The sequence below is a fragment of the Panthera uncia genome (assembly GCF_023721935.1).
Source record: "Panthera uncia isolate 11264 chromosome A3 unlocalized genomic scaffold, Puncia_PCG_1.0 HiC_scaffold_11, whole genome shotgun sequence".
NCBI lineage: Eukaryota > Metazoa > Chordata > Mammalia > Carnivora > Felidae > Panthera > Panthera uncia.
Genome location: NW_026057578.1, coordinates 31,062,622 through 31,077,180, shown reverse-complemented (window position 1 = coordinate 31,077,180; position 14,559 = coordinate 31,062,622). Strand labels below are relative to the sequence as shown.

The following is a 14,559-nucleotide window of genomic DNA, read 5'->3' as shown; positions in this document are numbered from 1 at the left end:
TTCGGCTTCATGGAGAATTAATGACACTTCCTTTGGGTTTCTCATTTCTCTTCTGACTAGTGAACGTGCCTCCAAGGAATCATTGCTTGGGGAAATCATTCTTCTGATCAGAGTTCTAATGGTTTTACAATATACAAAGAGACAGTCTCTGAAGTGAACAAACATAAAGAAGGAAATGAATGGTTTAATGGCAAGGATGCAGTGGAGATCACATGGTCCATATTTCAGACATTTTTCCTTCTGCTTCTGTACATCTATCCTGCCTGTCTGTTCTTTCCACTGCCTTCCCCTGTTGACTCATCTTGGACTCGGCCTGAGTATTTACAACCTCCTGGCCTAAATGTACAGCACTTGCTGAGGACTTCCTCCTCAGTGTCTGTTATGGGATGAACTGTGTCCCACAAAAAGATGAGTTCAAGTCCAACCCCCACATCTGTGAATGTGACCTTCTTTGGAAATGGGGTCTTTGCAGATAAAATCGAGTTAGGATGAGGTCGTTAAGGTTGGTGTGAATCCAATATAACCCGTATCCTTAGAAAAAGAGGAGAAGAAACACAGACAGACACACAGGGGAGCATGCTGTGTGAGGACAGAGGCAGAGACAAGAATGAACCACCTACAAGTCTGCAATGTCGAGGATTGCTGGCAACACCAGAAGCTAAGAGAAAAACATGGAACAGATTCTCCTAGTGCCTTCAGAGACAGCATGGTTCTTCTGCTGGCTCTTCTGGCTTTTGGAACTGTGACAGAATAAATTTCTCTCATTTTAAGTCACTAAGAGTGCAGTACTTTGTTACAGGAGTCCTAGGAAACTATTATAGTCTGCTAGCCGAAGTTGCTGAGAGAAGCCTCTCGGGTGTCTAACTCTGGTCCACTCAGAGGCCAGCTTTGCTTCCCAGCCTGAGTAACTCTGAGTGGGGCAGTTTGACCTACATGTCTAATATAGGAAGGCTGGCAGTCTAGGACCCACTGGGGAAAGACCAGTGAGTGTGGCCAGTGGCTTGAAGACATACGGGGAAGCAGGACTCTTACCCTCAATCTTCATTGACTTGCAACTTGGCTTTTAGAAGGGGACAATGAACCCCAAAGTCTCTCATTTCTTCAGCCATAATGAGAAACTCTCAATATTTTATCATGGGAGAAAGGGAAGCTTTCCAGGGTTGAATACCAAGCGCTAAAATAATGCTGACCAATACTGCCTTATTTTGATAAAATACCTTAATTTCTCCATGCCAGGCATTCTTGCAAGATATGGTTCCACAGAAGAAACACAGCCTGATTAATGAACTAGCTGTTCCAAGGCACAAATATGCCAAACAAAATGGACTATTCATAAAATTATTAATCTGGGCCCTTTCTGGCACCAATAAGCAGGGTAGAGAGTCAAAAGAAAAAGAAGAAAAAAAGCTCACATCAACACCCAAAGATACTGTATGTGGTGTATTGTTTCTCTAATCAGATTGAAGCAGCTGAAATGGGAAAAATCTTTTTCTGGGGATTTTTTGCCATTCTTGAAATTCCTCCACATTGCACTGGGAAAATAGACCTCATGACATGCAGAGCCAAGTGATGAATCATTTGCCATAAATAAATAAATAAAACCTGAATTTGAGCCAAACCAGTAAATCCATTATCTTTCAATCTAGGAGCTGTGGTGTGTTGGTAAATATCCAACAACCAAGTCTCCAGAGGGAAATGCTCTGGTTTGCAGCCCTTGGCTGGTTTCTTACTCCCACCATGACTTCATTTCCAGTCACCACCCTAAAGACAGTGAACTTGAAGTTGGGAAGAGGTGTCTACAACTGACTTGTGAGCTAGCTCCTGCACGCTATTGCTTAGGAGTTTATTTTAATAGTTATACTTGACATCTGTAGAGAACCTGAAAAAAGATGTTTTCTTTATACGGGGTGTTTCACAGAAGAACTCCTTCACAGTTGACGTCCTTTTTTAATCCTTATACTTGATGAGGTCAATGCTATCTTAGGTTTATAGGCCATAAAATTGAAAGCCTCAGAGAATGAGGGGTTTAGATGAAGCCAGGTAGCGGAGCTGAACCAGGCAAGTTATTTAATCTCAATGCCCTTTGTTTCCTTTGCTGCAAAGTGGTTTAATAAGAGGATCTCAAAGATGGTGGGGAGGGTTTAATAAAATAATGCATGTAAAATTCTTAGCACATTGCCTGGTGTGCAGTTCTTCTCTATTTCAAATGCGATAAATATTCATTGTAGAACATTAGAAAGTACCAATAGGCAAAAAAGGAGAAAACTTAAAATATAAAAATTCCCATTTAAAATATTATAACAACATTGGTGCAGAATTCTGGTTCTGGCTTCATACGACTTAGGAAGGGCAGGCTGAACATATGAAATATTTTTTCGGTGATGAAGTATCTGAACAATCGTTGAGTGCAATTCTGTTTGGTTCATCATGGGAGCTTAGGTCGCATACCGATGTATGCAAATTACTTTTTAAAATAAGTTAGAGCCGGAATAATAATGTTGTTGTCACTGGTGTGTGCTATGATGTCCTCTCTGGAGTGGGAATCCTAAGGAAGGAGATGTAGCTGGGGCCACAGGCTGGGACGTGGGGACACATGGTGGTTGTAAACTATACCCCCCATGAATATTGCAAGAGAGATGGGGAGAGAACAGAGTCAGCTAAATTCATAGTTAGGGGGAGCTAATGTGTTTCTTCCAAGCCTGCTCATTGGTAAATGCTCTGTATGCTGTGTGCTACGTTGCAAAGGACAGCAAGGCCTGTCCTCTGAGGGGGGCAGCAGGCTGTGTGTGCGGCAAGCTTACCATGGAGAGGAGGGGGAGCGGTGATTTGCATGCCTAGGACATGCTATTTTTGGTAGGTGGCAGTTCTCTCTCTGAGTTGACTGAGGATTTTCAGTGGAAACATGAAGTGATACTTTTCTTTTGTTCCCCAAATTTTACATTCTCTTGTCTCGCTTTTGTTTCCTTTGTTACCGTAACTCAGTATTTAGAAGATGGGCTGGTAGTTTAGTGTGCTTGTGTATGAAAGAATCTTTCCTGTTGTTCTCAGGCATGATAAAAAAATTAACACATATTCACATCTAATATTTGAAAAACTGAGAAAAATGAAAAAAAAAGCAACAATGTCACATAGCCTCACTGCCTTTTTGTGCATTTCTTCAGCCTTTTAAAAAGTGTTCTAGCCACTAGGAGGAATTTATCTAAGGGATACAGGAGTGCTGATTCATAGGGGCACATGCACCCCAATGTTTATAGCAGCACTCTCAACAATAGCCAAATTATGGAAAGAGCCCAAATGTCCATCAACTGATGAATGGATAAAGAAGATGTGGTTTATATATACAATGGAATACTACTTGGCAGTGAGAAAGAATGAAATTCTGTCATTTACAACGATGTAGATAGAACTGGAGGGTATTATGCTAAGTGAAATAAGTCAGTCAGAGAAAGACAGATATCATATGTTTTCACTCATATGTGGAATTTGGGAACCTTAACAGAAGACCATGGGGGAAGGGAGGGGAAAAAAATAGTTACAGAGAGGGAGGGAGGCAAACCGTAAGAGACTCTTAAATACAGAGAACAAACTGAGGGTTGATGGGGGGTGGGGGAGAGGGGAAAATGGGTAATGGACAATGAGGTGGGCACTTGTTGGGATGAGCACTGGGTGTTGTATGTAAGCGATGAATCACAGGAATCTACCCCCGAAGCCAAGAGCACACTGTATACACTGTATGTTAGCTAACTTGACAATAAATTATATTTTTTTAAAAAGTGCTATAGCAACATCTATTTCTGTAGATATACATATATCAACATATACTTCTCAAAAAGCGGGATCATACTATGCACCTACCACTTGCTTTCTTTTACTTAAAAATAGACTGAACATCGTTCCAAGTCAGTTCGTAAGGAGTAATCACATTCTTTCAGTTATGTATCACTTATATATCCATTACCATACTTCCAACTGAAGGGTGTTTACATTGATCTACTTTTTTTTTTTTGAAAATTTTTAAGTATTTATTTATTTTTGAGAGAGAGAGAGATACAGAGAGCGAGTGGGGGAGAGGCAGAGAGAGAGGGGGGGCACAGAATCCGAAGCAGGCTCCAGGCTCTCAGCTGTCAGCCCAGACCCCAATGTGGGGCTCAAACCCATGAACCAAGAGATCATGACCTGAGCCAAAGTCGGATGCTTAACAGACTGAGCCACCCAGGTGCCCCGATTTACTTTTTTTTTTTTTAATGTTTATTTATTTTGAGAGAGAGAAAGAAAGAAAGAGCATGAGCGGTGGAGGGGTGGAGAGAGAGAGAGAGAGAGAGAGAGAGAGAATCCTAAGCAGGCTCCCTGCTGTCAGCACAGAGCCCACATGGGGTTCAATCCCACAAACCGTGAGATCATGACCTGAGATGAAATAAAGAGCCAGATGCTTAACCAACTGAGTTACTCAAGTGCCCCTACATTGTTTTACTTTTTACTTTTGTTTTTCGTTTCTGTGTGTGTGTGTGTGTGTGTGTGTGTGTGTGTGTGGAGTTTTTTCTTTTTGGCAATTTCAAGCTATGCTACATGAATATTCTTGGTATATCTTTATGTGCCTGTATTAGTATTTTTGTAAATATATATTTCTAGAAGTACAATTTGTGGGTTGAAAGCTATGCACACTTCAATTATTCATAGCTATGATCCAAATATTCTCCAAAAAAGGGTTATCAATGAATCTGTTAAGGATTAATATGCCAGAACACTCATTTCCTCACATCCTTCCAACAATGGGTATTACAAACCCTTATCACAGAAACAGGTAAGTTTCCATGATTTCCTCCTTATCAAGGATTCTTGGAAAGTGAGGAGGTTGAAGGCCACAGAACTACAGATGGGATGGAACAGATTGCTGCATGGGCTGCTAGGAGAGGTCTTTGGACCTAGAGTCAAAGGGGGCCATCCTGGGATCTGGGACTCACGCTTGCCCTCAGACCTCAAGGACTAAAGCGCTACACACAGTGTAGGCCTGTGGTGGCGGTAGGGTGGCATCGTAAGATGGTAGGTCCCAGTATTTGGCTCAGGGCAGCATCTCTTGTACGAGAAACAGGATGGGGAGCTAATGTGTACTGGAAACAGGATAGGAGGAGTTTAGTGCTCAGTCCCGTGCCAAATTTAAGTAGTCCTGTGAGATTAAAGATCTGTGATTCTGAAATCCCTTTAAACTCTATTAAAGATTAGATGATCCTTTAGGTGACTGAGTCTAAGTACAAGACAGGGTGGGCTGGGCTTTAGAAGGCAATCTTTTATTTCCTCAGGCAACATAATCCATCAATGCTATCTTATAGGCATTGTTCTAGGTACTGGGACTTCAAAATAGAAATAAGATAAGGTTCCTGACTCCAAGGAGTTTCTACTCTAGCTGGGGAGTGTAGAGGAGATTGAAAACCAGAAACCAGTACCTTCCCTGGAGTTCAATCCAGGCGTGAGGAACATTTGCTTATGTAAACTTCTCCCATATAAATTTTTGTCACACCCACAGAGGAAGAACTAAGGAGGGAGGAGGATGTTTGGAAGGATAATGCTTCCAAGATGAGTAGCAGATCACTCGATTGCTTCTTGGAGCTAATTTTACATTGGTTCAAGTAGGTGGGTGGGTGGCCAGTGAAGAAGGGTCTTGTAAGAGATTTTCTCAAACTTTGTACACGTGAATCCCTGGAGTTCTTGTTAAAATGTAGGTTCTGAATCAGCAGGTCTGGGGTGAGGCCCAAGAACATTTCTAACAAGCTCCCAGTGAATGTCAATGCTCCTGGCTCAAGAATCACACTTTGAATGGCAAAGTTCTAGACTGAGGAGGTCCTGAATCCTTTAGTATGACTGGGAAGGAAAGAAGTGGCTTGGGTCAGATATAAAGTTTGAGAGGTAGGTGGGAGATAGCTGAAGAATAGCTATCTAATTGTGGGGAGCCATTGGGACACTAAAAAGAGGAGTGATGAGTTGGGGAAGGTCATGGAATCTAATTCAGAGAAGCAGACTATGGAGAATAAATCTCCTGCTTCCTCCCTTTCTCCTTCTCCGTCTAAGAATTGTTCTTCCTCTCCTCCTCCTTATCTTCCTCCCTTCTCATTATCATCATCATCATCTTGCACTGAGGCCATAAAAGTGGAGAATTACTTGAAGCAGGCAAAGGAGATTTCTAAAACTATAGATTCAACTTGGCCGATAGAACACAGACGACATATGCCAGCAGTATTTACAAAGAGGTGAATAGATACCCTGGAGGGAATCTTGGTTTGGTTGAGTTTGGCACACAGTGAAATCAGCACTATTGTGAAGACAAAAAAGAGATCTTTGGCTATTACAGGATTCTTAGGTCTCTGAATTCCTTAAAATTTCCAAGGTGAGTTTTTACCTATAAAACAATTTTGGGCTATTTGCCTTACACACTGGGTGTCTGCTTTGAGTGTAATTCTATGATTTGAATAGTGAATTAGTGAGTCGACAGTGGCTTCTCTGGACTGTGATCTGATACCTGAAATAATCACTGATTTTACTGACAAGTTTTCTCAGACTCTGAGTCCATTTTCCTATAGAACTTTTCTGTAATAAACTCTCTACCTGGAACTTCTCTCCCCAAACTCAGTAAAATAAACATCTGTACAACCAAATAGTTGAATTTATCAATGCTCAATTTCTGTAGTTGGCTGGGCAATACAATAATTCGGGAGACAATTTCCATTTCTGATGGTCTTTGGTTGACACACTAAAAATTAGTCCTCTAACCATGAATCATAGACATGATGTTTGTATTAAATAAAGGAAGGCCACTTATTCAGATTAAACAACAAAAAATGCCTAGTAGTTTGTTAAATCTGGAGGAAAAAGATGGCCTCAAAATTCTAGCTTCCATCACTTTCATAGGTCTTTAGAGTTTTCTTTCTTTCCTTTAGGAAACGATTTTGATTACTTTAATCTTTGATGGCTTAGCATTTTTATGTACAGTCACATTAATTGATTGCATGGTGAAGCTGATGAATCCCAAGTGGTTTGAATGATTCTCACCCTCTATACTCCTTGAGTTGGGACTTATAATTGCTTTTTTTTTTTTTTTAAAGGAAAATGCAATAAGGAACACAGCCATAGCATGCACTTATTTCCATGAAAGGAAGACAAGGTTCTCTTGAGCCCCGCTGGACCAGGATAATCCAGCTGGGTTGCCTTGGAATCCAAACTCAGAGGGCTATCTGGGCCAGGAAAGACAGAAGTTGTAGGATGAGGACAACGGATAAGTAATAGGGAATGGTGGGGCCTGTGTCGGGCTGGGGTGTGCATTCAAAATTTAAAAAACCAAAAACCAAAAAACCAACACTGTATGAGCCATATATCCATGGCTGTAGGTCAGAATGTTATCTAACTAAATGTCAGTGTTGATAATCAGAGCAGTAATCTTGTAAGACAAGTGAGTGAGTGATGTGAGTGCAAGGAGAGGCCATACAATGGAACCCATAGCAACTGAATCCCTGCTTCTCCGGTGGGTATACACAACATTGCTCATCATTAAATACTGACTTCTAGAACTGATAAACTTACTTAATACTTTTTCCTAAAATTTTCAGTGATTTCCATAAGCGTGTTTATACCTGCTATGTGCCAAGCACTGTGCTGGGATATGAAGGTCGATAATACGTAATCCCGGCCCTCGAGAGCCTGATTACAGGAGGGCAGAATAGCACTATCACAGATAAAAGCAATCAAGTGGAAGTTCTCACTCTCATTTTCATTTTATAGGAAAAATAACAATGGTATGGTGTAAGCCAACAAGTCAAGAGTAAGACAAAGGGCAGAATCATTGCCTCTAATCTCCCCCATCTAAATCATTCACATAATAGATGCACCACTATTGCCAAGAACCTCTGCCTTCCTGACTTCAATCCCGGCTCTCTGGCGTGTTGCCAGCCTCCAGTAAGCAGCTGGGATTTTGAGGCTGCTGTGTGGTAGCAGTGCTGTTAGAGTCCCTTTGTTCAAAGTAAGGATATGCCCTGAAAACAACAACTCGTTCTGTGGACAGTCATCAGTATTTTCACTAAAATGATAAAATGATAGCCAGTCGACTGCTGAACAATTTGAGCAGTAAAGGGAATTCCCTTGGGGAATCCATTCTGATGCAGAATGCACAAGACCGAGAGGCATTTAGAAAGACAAAAAATAATGAGAAGAGGCTAAAAACAAAATGGCTCAGTTCAGCGTTTTCTGAAATAACTTGTGCTTTTTAGTTTTACGAGGTCTTGTCTCCTAGAGTCCATAAGATAGATGCCTTCTAGAGTTGTAATCATGTTAAATTACGTTACATGTAGTAATTTTTCTTTAGACACTGATGATATCCAGTTTTACCAATGTACATTTACAAATGGTATTCTACTCTCCTAAATATGAAAATTAGAGCTAACATTTATATGGGGTTGGTAAATGACCCCAAATGGGGCCCACACATGACTTATTTATAGATGAAAAGTTACTTTAGACAAAATTGAATTGAAGATGTCCTCAATTACTTATGAAAAATGGTTATTTATATTCAATGATTTATACTCAAAATGTCAGATGGTGAGGGGTAGGTTTCAAGTTGAAGTCTGGCCCCTAAATCTAGAGCTTTTCCATCAATATCATTACCTTAACCCAGCAAACGTGAGTTGGCTCCTTGGTGAGTCACAGAAACTGCACCGGTTGAGTTGATACACAAAGAAAAAAACCCTTTATTTGCAGCAAATAAGGAGATCACTTGGAATAGCTTGCAAAGCCATGACTCCCCGAGAGAGGGTGAATGGGTACCTTCTGTGTAGGATTATGATGAATATTTCCATAGGGAAGCTTTGTCATCAGATGTAGAGGTGGACATAAGGTCAAGCATGCGCCTTAAGGAAACATCATATACATACATTGTATGTTACGTAAATGAGGCTGGGGCTCATTCCTTGGGAGGAGATTTACCTTTAATGAGTTAAAGGTCATGGTAGATCCTTCCAGAGGTCACTCCATGGCCCATCTGTGCAGGCTGGAGTTGGGGTTTAGCTCAAAGGGTGCAGGTGGTCTGGGCCAGTGGGAGGTCTTGTCAAGGCAGTTGCTATCACCTGAGGGGTGGTTTTGAGTTTCACTGGCCTGAGATAAGAGGTAAGTTGAAAGAAGAGCTTAAGGAAAAATGCAAGACTATGGTTTGTGAGTACAAGCAAGTGGGCAGTAAAGGTCAGGTGTTGGGATCTAGCTGATGACATCACCACCTTTAAAAAAATTACAGTATAAAGTGAGATTATGCAGTGTTGATTTTAGACGAATGAAGTACCATATTTCATTATGTAATCAAATAAGATGTTAATATTTTGTAATATTCAATATATATGGAGCTCTTCTGGAAATAATGAGTAAATCAATCTCATTAATGATGTTTTTAAAAAATAATAACATTCCACAGAAGTGGCAGGAGGAAAGAATGTTTTATATTCTACCTGAATATCTCAATCAGAATGGGGCATATATGATGTAATCTAAAATATCTTGCACTATTAAAGAGTTTTTAAGCAAGGTTTTTTAATGTGGCATCTCCAGGAGTACCTTCTTCCCCTGTGTGGGTCCAGGTTTTTCTGTCCTTATTCTTCTTCCAATCATCTAATGCTATTGGCTTGTTTTAGATCTTGTAGAAATTCCTCAACTTCCAGCCCACTGATGGCATCTTTCGAATCTATGTAATGCTTCTATAATTTCAATAGGATTTAGGGAAGGAACACAGACTGGGTCCATCAACTTGAACCATGAACATCAGCCAATAATAACTTGACTAAGTGGTGATTACAGGAAAACAAAGATCTATTACACACATTTAAAGGAAGCAAACTTGGGGTGAAGAAATCCATCGCTCAAGTATGACTCACAACAGAAAGAAATGATATAAACTCCAAGCTATTAAGAAATGTACAATAGCAGACTTTAGCAGATAATGGTACATAATTAGGAGGAAATTTTAAGTCTTTAAGAAATTTGGGATTAAAATGAGCACTATCAAAAAACCACTGCATCCTGTGCCTAACACAAAGCAGGCACTTGATAATTATTTATTAACTGAATGGGTGACATTGTCATTAGAGCCCTGGGATCTCATCCAAGCTCAAACATCAAATGTGGTCGCGAGCAATTTGATTTATAAAACTAGAAACTTTCTAAAGCTAGAAAGTTTATCCGGTACAAACGCTTTTTTTCAACCAACTTGCGACTCGGAGCTATGTCTTAACTGCAAGAGTCCTTCAACATTCACTAAAAAGGTAGTTCTTTAATTGTCAGCACCTCACTTGATTTAAATGAAATCTGCTAACGTAATTTTGTATTAGAGGTTAACCAGAGGTTAACTTTGATGCCGGGCAGGTAACAGTTTAAGTTAGGTAAGTGGCAAATGCTGATTAATATTTCTGGGACCATCAAAGGAGAGAAAAAACTTCACTTTTTTTTTTTTTTTCTTGTTGGGTCGATTTTTCAGAAAACAAAAAAGTACTACGTTTGCTGAGAGGGTCTTTCTTGCTCTAGGAAAAGTTCCTTTAAACTTTAATTTGCCTACAAATAACCTGGGGATCTCGTTAAACGCAAATTAGATGAGGGCTGAAAAGGTCCTGAGAATGCGAATTTGACAGCTCCCAGGTGACGCTGCTAGCTCTGTAATATAAACGCTCAAACATCTTAGGTCACCTAATTCTCGTTTTCAACTTTAAAGATTTGGTCCAAATGTGCTTGCTGTTTTGTAACGAAAGAAAGTTTCCAGAAAACCTTAGGCCTGCTAATTTCCATCACTTTTGAATGGCAAAAAATGCAACTCAGAACTGCGGTTCCGGCCTCCACATTCGGTCGTCCTAAGGCGGCTTCGGGAACCGACTAAGGAACGCGTCTAAGTCTCGAGCCCGGGTGTCTGCGCGGCATCCCGCCTCGGCTCGAGGTCTGCGGAAAATGCTCACGGCGGGAACTCCGGGGATGCCCGGCCGCCCCCGGCCGCCGATTCCCTTTCCAGGAACGCGCGAGCCCGCCCCCCGCGCGCGGCCGCCGATTGGCCAGGACGGCGCCGGCGTGACGTCACGCCCCGCCCCGCCCCGCCGCCCCTCCGGCCCCGCCCCGCGGGGTGGCCTGGCGGTTTGGTCTGGAGCAGCTGAAACCGGTTTGAGCGGAGCCGCTTCCTGCCGCTCGGCGCCGCCGCGGGCTGCCTGGGGGAGCGCTGGCGAGGCGCTGACGGCGGGTGCCGGGCATCTCGGCCCGCGGCCCTCGCTCTCGGGCGCAGCGGTAGCGACGGCGACGGCGCGGACCCGCGGACCTGGCAGGTGAGGCGGGCCGCCAGAGGCCTGGCCCGGCGCTCGGTACGGGGGCCGCGGCGGCAGCTCACGTGGCGGTGGAGCTGTCAGGGCGGCCCGGCCGGGGACGTGGCGGGGCGAGGGGTGGGCAGGGTGCCCCGGCCCCGGCGGGCACTGCCTACCCCCCTCCCGGGGGGGTGGTGTGTGTGTGCAAACAGCGGCCTGGACCTTGGCGCCCGCACGTCGGTGGGCAGTCTCTGTTTATTCGGCTTGTATTGTTTGCTGCCACGATTCCGCTGGCCTGCCTGGTGCTTAGTTCCCCCCTGAAAAATGTGTGAAGTCTCTTCCATGCAGCAGAAGGCATGGAGCGTAAGACCACCACGAGGAGACGAACTTAAGGAACGAAGAAACACAAATTGGTGCTGAAGCCGTTTGCGTACCCCTAACCCGCAGCGTGTCCCTCGCCGACCACCTCTCGATCCGTCCATAAGTAATTCCCGGTGTTTTGGCAGCTGCTTGTTTTCTGAAATTGCCCAACCGCATAGTGGAAGGCATGCTTGTGTAATTCAGCTGTATTCCAAAAAAAACCCCAAAGTGCCTTCCTGTCCTGGGAAGAGGTTCCAGGAATAGACATCTGTGCTGTCCATGCAGTTTTGGGAGAGCTGCACCTTGTCGCCAAATTTGTACTTTTCCCAGAGCTGTTCGGATTGCCTTGATGACTTCTGCGCCAAAGCCCCCCTCCTACCCCACTGCCCGCTTAGAAAGGGAATCATGCATGCGTTCAGTCATGAATCGTAGAGAATTGTTTCATTTTGAGGCCGCCGTGCCGTGCCGTCTGATGCAGTGATAACGTAGAACAAGATCCAACCAAGCAGGATGTTTCGACCTGATGATGTTTTCTTCATACTGTGCTGTGGGGCTCTCTGTGTGTCCCCAGCAGCTCCCCTCTCCGCTGCCCCTGCATGTGTCTCCATCTTGCTACATTTCTGACAGTTGTGACTTAGCTAAGAAGTGAATACAAGCTATCGGTCTTCTGTCAACTCCTGATGTTCTGGAGATGAGGAGTGAGTCAGGATGAAGCAAACAGGTCAACCTGCGCATGGCCTCATCTGTTCTGGACCTAAGGACTAGGGAGAACCAGTATTCTGGACAAAGTAAGATTTAGGAAAAAGTTGTGTTCAGAAAAATAGTGACCACGAAAGAAGTCTTACAGCGGCAGAGTGGGTAAAATTTGATAATTACAGAATGTAGGTTGATGAATCAGATCTTTTTGTATGTAACTTCGCCAGGAAAAGTATGTGGGTTATACGTGAAATAATACCAAGACCAAGTGAGATGGAAAACATTTGGAAAAGTTTTACTGCATTGTTTACAAAGTTGAACAAGGAATTAACCTGAGTGAAATCTCCAGAAACGCTTTCTTTTATAAAAGTCCATTCATGTCTGCATACGTTTGATTAAAATATTGGCTCAACTGTACTGGGGTCAGAATAGTGGGGGGATCCTACGACAGGGTGAACAGAAATGAACTCTGAAAAACCTAGGCATTTCATATATTCCTTATGGCCAGTTATGAGGACCAGAGCTGCTGGCGTCTAAGAAAGAGCAAGACTTGGAAATGGCTTTTTTTTCTTTTTGAAGGAAAACAGAGATGTTCTTTTTGGCCAGAAAAACACACTTTAGCTAAAAATATCTATGACCTCAATTTAGCTCTAAACTAAATGTCCCTGTACCTTTGGTTTGCTTAACTATCCCTTTTGTTCCCCAAGCTGGTAAACCAGTAAGATCATGTGTTGGGATAGTTTATTTGACAAAAAGAATAGAGTAGAATTTATTTTGGCAGATAGTGTAAACTCTGAAGTATTTCTTGAATGTAAATTGCAATGTTATATTTTACTAATTGCTTGTGTCTTTAAAAAACTATTAAAATAGTGTTAAATGCTACTCAAAATCTCAGATAAGAATACTGTTTTATATTTGTCTTCAAAAAGCGCAAAATGGAAGTTATATATAAAACAAATTGAGTTGGTTAAATAACATTTACAGTCAGCTCATACACATAAAAAGGACTAGGATTTTTCATCTTGTTTTGTGTATGTCTGGAAGACCTCCCCCCTCCAAGTTGGGGTGGTTTTTTTGGTTTGGTTTGGTTTGGTTTGGTTTAGGGTTTTTTGGCTTGTATGGAAGAAGAAGAAGTGTTGGTGAGTGTGTAAATTTTGCGTTCCATGACAGGACAGTATTTTACTTTGTCACTGTTTTGGTGGTAACTGGGTGTCAAAATTGTACATGCCAGTCCTGCACCAGAATTTTGGCCTCTGTCCACGATCAAACTGGTGTAGGAGCAGCTCCCCAGGCTTTTATTTGGTATGATATTAAATTGTGGGAGGAAGGGGAGTGGAAATTAAACCAGACTATAGGACTTTTGGCAATCCAAGCGGAAAATGATGCTTTGGTGATGTCCAGGGAGGTTTTTTTGGGTGGTATTTTTGTGGTTGTGTATATAGGTTTGTATAGTACCTTTACTGCAGCTGTTTACAGACAAGTTACTATGGCCACTCTTACAAGCAGCCTTAAGATTGAAAGTCAGTTTTAATAATCAGTTGAATTCTTTTATTAAATTTATTGTGTAAGTTCCCCATTTAATGCAGTAGAAATTTAGAGGTAATTTTGTACTAGTTGTTGATTTTAATATATAGGAATAATTATATTTGATTTCCCTAAAATTGGCTGAAGTAGATATTTAAAAGTGATCAAAAATAGTTAAGTACCACCTATGTAATTATGTAGACGAGATGATGTAGTCTTAGTTGAAAATTGTGACAGTAAACACTGGGTGAAAGTAACAATTCTAGGTAGAGATTGAGGTTGGTTATTCAGCAGTTTTGCTGGATGATGGGGCTTTTTGCTGTGTCTTTAAATTAATTCAGTTACGTAAAAGCCAAGCTCTTTTGCTAGCCTTGAGGTTTCTTTATATTACATGAATAATTAAATGTAAGATGGCAGTGTTTCAGTCAACTATTTAATTATTAGAAAAGGATTATTCCTACTCTTAGAGTTATACTCAGATTGATATGTCATGTTAGAGGAGAGCTAATAAGATGTTTGGATTGGTTGACGAGGGGGTAACAATGTAGAGCTATTTTTAGATTTAGAACATTCTTTGCTAGAACTGGATGTATATGCTTTAAATAGATCTTGTTTATTCTTAGACACAGAAAGTGGATTAAGGCATCTTAGAAATTATTTTGATCAAGGACAGGTT

At 41.9% G+C, this 14,559-nt stretch overlaps 1 protein-coding gene across 3 annotated transcripts in view; it reads left to right on the top strand.

Moving 5' to 3' along the window:
- Window positions 1–11,238: 11,238 nt before the first annotated feature.
- Window positions 11,239–14,559, top strand: part of GPCPD1 (glycerophosphocholine phosphodiesterase 1) — a 65,408-nt gene continuing 62,087 nt past the window's right edge. For 2 of the 3 annotated variants that reach the window (XM_049651094.1, XM_049651092.1), the window contains exon 1: window positions 11,239–11,327. The gene's annotated coding sequence lies outside the window, so the exon portion shown is untranslated. The other variant, XM_049651093.1, reaches the window with a different exon arrangement.